Raw genomic sequence first — 4,783 nt, 5'->3', positions numbered from 1 at the left:
AAAAAAAAAAAAAAAGACCAGGCCAGCTACATTCCTCAACACTGCCGGGAGTCACTCAGCCCAGGCATCGCTCCAGCTCTAAGTTCACAATTAGTCAATATCTAGGGGCCTGTTGAGGGGTCTTCTCCACCCTGGAGACTCAGTTCACTTACAGACAAAAGAGGAAAATTAGACTCGCCCTCATCCCATGTGGGATAGTCAGGATGAAAAACACTCTTCTCATTGTCTACAATCCTCAGTGACCTTGAATCTGGATTTCTGATGTAATCCTAAATGAAGCTATCAATACGGTCACACAGGAAGATGTGGCACATTCCTGCACTCTTAAACCCCTGTTCAATTACCAAAACAAACCACTTATGTTGTACTATGAAATCATTTTAGAATAAAACATGTAATTATTCCATAAATAGCACAATTACTGTACATCTGATACTGTACATGTGACAAAGTTACTAATTTGTTGAAGAAAAATTTTAAATATACCAAAATTTGGGATATTATTCATATTTTTACATATAAGGAACTACAAAGAAAGAAAAAGAAAAAAAGAAAGAGCAGTCAGCTAAGCCCACTCAGATGTCTTCAACATCCGAGAGGCTTTCTTGTGCTCAGCGATCTTCTCACCGATTCTACAAGCAAGGTACCATAATTATCTCCACTGTATGATTGCAGAACCTGAGGCACAGAAACTGCGACACTGACCCACTCCGTTTGTCAGGGCAGAACTGGGGATTGTAAGCAGACTTGGGCAGCCTGACAGTGCCAGACCACCTCCAGCTGTAACTTGTTGCGTGGAGAAGGGTGACAGGCATATCCCCTTGCTATCTGCTTAAGCCTCCTTTGGCCCTAAAGGCTCCCTGTAGATCTCTAAGTTCTGCAGAACATAACTGGAGAACCAGGATCAGAGGCTAAATTCTCCAGATCTGTTGTCTACTAATTCTAAAACCCAAACAGGACAACGAAAAACACAGGACGAAAAAAAAAAATTTTTTTTTAAAAGAATTCTTTATTGGGACCAGCAGTTAGTGTAATGGCTATGTCGCTGGACTCTCATGTAGTCGACTGCGGTTAAAGTCCCAGATCTGTGGCTTAAACTCACGCCGGGCGTGTGTGCATGCATGCCCAAGATCCAGAGAGGAGAACGGAGGAGAAGGAATTGCTGAGTGGCTATCCCCCCAGGGGGTAATTTCTCACTTTCTGTCTTTCTGTCTCTGTCTTCCTGGCAAGCACACATGCCCTATAGCAAAACCCTTTCCCACTACTCCCCCCACAAAAAGGAATTATTTATTTAATTTTACTTATTATTATTATTATTACTAGTTTGACCAGAGAGAGAGAGAAAGAGAGGAAAAGTGAGAAAGCAAGCTGTCAGGTCCAGGACTTGAAACACGGTTGACCACATGAGAGTCCAGCGCCTCAATCTCCACACCACCTGCCAGCCCCCAAAAAATGTTTCTTAAATCACACTCATATACCTTTTTTTTTTTCCCCTTTTGGAAATACTACATCTTTAAATCTATTAAATTAATCTTAAAGCACATGCAGTTTTTGTACGTATGAGTTATGCTACACAAAGCAGCGCAATGCGGCACATCTCCTGTAATGTGAGTCAATGCAGCCTATATTCTCAGAGATTGTCTTACTTAAAACTATCACGTGTGGGGTCACTTCCATGGAACTAGAGATATTCCCTCATTCACTCCTTATATAGGCATGTGTATTAGCACTTTCCATGTGAGAACTGAGATGAAACAGCTTGATCTGTTTCCTAACACCTTCTGAAAACTATCAGTCTGGGGAGAGGCTACAACAGTGCAGACAGATGATTACGAACAGTGCCTTAAGATAACAATAGGACCTGACAACTGGCCTCCTCTTCCCACTAGCCAACCAGTCCTCTCCCTCAACAAGGCTAAAAATCCCAGGAGTTCTGAGTAAAACATCCTTAGAAATGTGATTCATAGCTGAGATTTTAAAAAAGGAAATTCTCAGGTACCAAAAAGAAAAACAACAGTAAGAAGAATCTGATGCTGAAGACAGCTATGAAAATAGGCCTCTGGGGGACCAGCAGTTAACGTAATGGCTATGTCACTGGACTCCCATGTAGTCGACCGCGGTTTGCGTCCTGGACCCAGTGGCTTAAAACTCACGCCGGGTGCATGTGCGTGTGTGCCCAAGATCCCGACAGGAGAACAGAGGAGAAGGGATTGCAGCATGGCCATCCCCCCTGGGGAGTGATTTCTCACTTTCTGTCTCTCTGTCTCTCTCTCTCTGTCTGGCGAGTGCATGCGCCCTATAGCAAAAAACCTCTCCAAAAAAAAAAAAAAAAAGGCCTTTGAGACCAGCAGTTGCCATAATGGCTATGTCACTGGATTCCCATGTAGTTGTCTGTGGTTTGGGCCCTGAACCTGGTGGCTTAAACTCACACCGGGTGCATGTATGTGCGTGCCCAAGATTCTGAGAGGAGAATGGAGGACAAGGGATTGTGGTGTGGCCATCCACCCTGAGGGGTGATTTTAATATTTTGTCTCTCTGTCTGCCTTTCTGGCGAGTACACACACCCTATAACAAAAATCTCTCTCCCTCCCTGCCAAAAAAAAAAAAAAGAAAAGAAAAAAGAAAAGAAAAGAAAAGAAAAGAAAATAGGCTGCTGGACTTAGGCTATAGTTTTAATATTTACTTGAAAAATCAAGGATATGGCCCTAGGCTATATAGGAAAATCTGAGATTCCTGCCGTGTTTACTAGAGCTGGGAGAGCTGCGCTATCTGTGTAAAGGGGTTGGAATAATTTTTCCCAATGGCCCAGAGAAGCTACTAGAACCCTGTAGTACACCCAGGACTTGGGTGGGGTCTGGAAGGCATCCCCCCACAAGGCATCAAAAGGGTGTATAAAGACCAAAGAGGAAGGGACCAGGAAATGGCATAATAGTTACATCACTGGACTCCTACATGGCTGACACAGTTTCAAGTCCCAGACCTGGGGACTTGAAACTCACACCAGGTGTACATTTGTGCCCAAAATCCAAGAGTAGAGTAGAGAAGGGATCACTGTGTGGCCATCCCCTGGGAGTGATTTCTCACTTTCTGACCCTTTGTCTGTCTCTCTGGTGAACACACATGCCCAATAGCAAAAATCTCTCTTGAAAAAAAGACCAGAGAGGTTCCCTGTGCCCTTCACCCAGTTTCTCCCAATAGTTATAGCTCATATAACCAAGGTACACTGTCAAAACCAGGCATTTGACATTGTTACAATGTACGTATATAGTTTTGCCATTTTTATCACATTGGTAGATCTACTTAACCACCACTACAATCAAGATAAAGAACTAGTTCGTCACCACAAAGATCTCCATCATGCCACCATTTAAAACTCCACCTTTTTCCCTCCTCTTAACTCTTAACCTCTGATAGCCGCTAATCTGTCCTCCATCCACATCATTTTGTTGTTTCAAAAATGTTATATAAACAGACTCACATTATGTGACTTTTTTGTTTTTGGAGAGATTTTCACTGTAGGGTGCGTGCGCTCGCCAGACAGACAGAGAGAGACAGAGAGACAGAAAGCGAGAAATCACCCCCCAGGGGGGATGGTCATGCCGCAATCCCTTCTCCTCCATTCTCCTCTCGGGATCCTGGGCACGCACGCACACGTGCCCGGCGTGAGTTTTAAGCTACCGGGTCTGGGACACGAACCGTGGTCGACTACGTGGGAGTCCAGCGACATAGCCATTACGCTAACTGCTGGTTCCCGTGACTTTTTGAGACTAGCCTTTTTCACTCAGCATAATGCTCATGTGATCCATCCAATCTGTGTGTGTGTCAATAGTCTGCTCATCTTCATTGCTGAGTAATATTCCATGGTATGGATGTACCACACTTTGTTCAAACATTCACTTCAGACTTTTGATAAGTTTGCATTTCCTGGCTATTACAAATAAAGCTATTAGGAATCCACAGACAGTATTGAGGAAAAATACATACTCCAGTTTGGGAATAAGCAAGGTGATGTTCCTTGGAAGATTGTTCTAGGCTGAAAGGCCATTGTATGAGAAAGATAATGGCACAGAAGGGGAAATGCAATGAACTCAGCAATGGTTTACTCAACTACGGCAACAACAACTTTTTCTAATCCAGGGGCTTCTCAATTTTTGTTTTGTTCTTAAAGACAAAAAGTAAACATCAACTTTTGGGTTCTCTGAAAAGTCAAGATGCATTTTTGCACAGAAAAACATGAGAAATTACTCATGACTTTTCTGATGACCCAATAATTACTCAGGAGGCAGGATCTCCAAAGGGACAGTGTGAAGTCCTAAGAAAAAAACTGAGATGACCCAAAACCTTGATCTCCCCCAAGGAGAGGTTCAAATTAGTAAAGCCAAAGTTAGCACTGCCTCATTTACCCACAGAACCACTAGATACTCTATTGATAATTAGTGCAATGAAAGAATTAGTTTATTTCTGGATTCAGAGCAAGCTGGCCAAGACAGAGTGAATATAGAGAGGAAGCATGCTAGACAGTCTTAGCTCAGGAACTGGTCTTATCTTCCCAAGGAGGTTCCATTTCATTCCCCTTGATTTGCTCTAAACACCTCAGGTTTCTAATGCCATCAACACACTTCAGCCTGTTCTCCTTTTCACTTTCTACTTGACTGCCCTTCCTTACACTCTTCCCCTCAAGAGTGCCTCCTGGCAATCTCAGCTCCCTACTCATTCTACTGTGTCATCTGTCTGCATCTTACTGTGTTTGCCATTTAATTCCCCCCTTTGTATGATCCACATG

Source organism: Tupaia chinensis, unplaced genomic scaffold, assembly GCF_000334495.1.
Source record: "Tupaia chinensis unplaced genomic scaffold, TupChi_1.0 Scaffold000215_1, whole genome shotgun sequence".
Taxonomy (NCBI): domain Eukaryota; kingdom Metazoa; phylum Chordata; class Mammalia; order Scandentia; family Tupaiidae; genus Tupaia; species Tupaia belangeri.
This window is presented reverse-complemented; position numbering follows the sequence as displayed.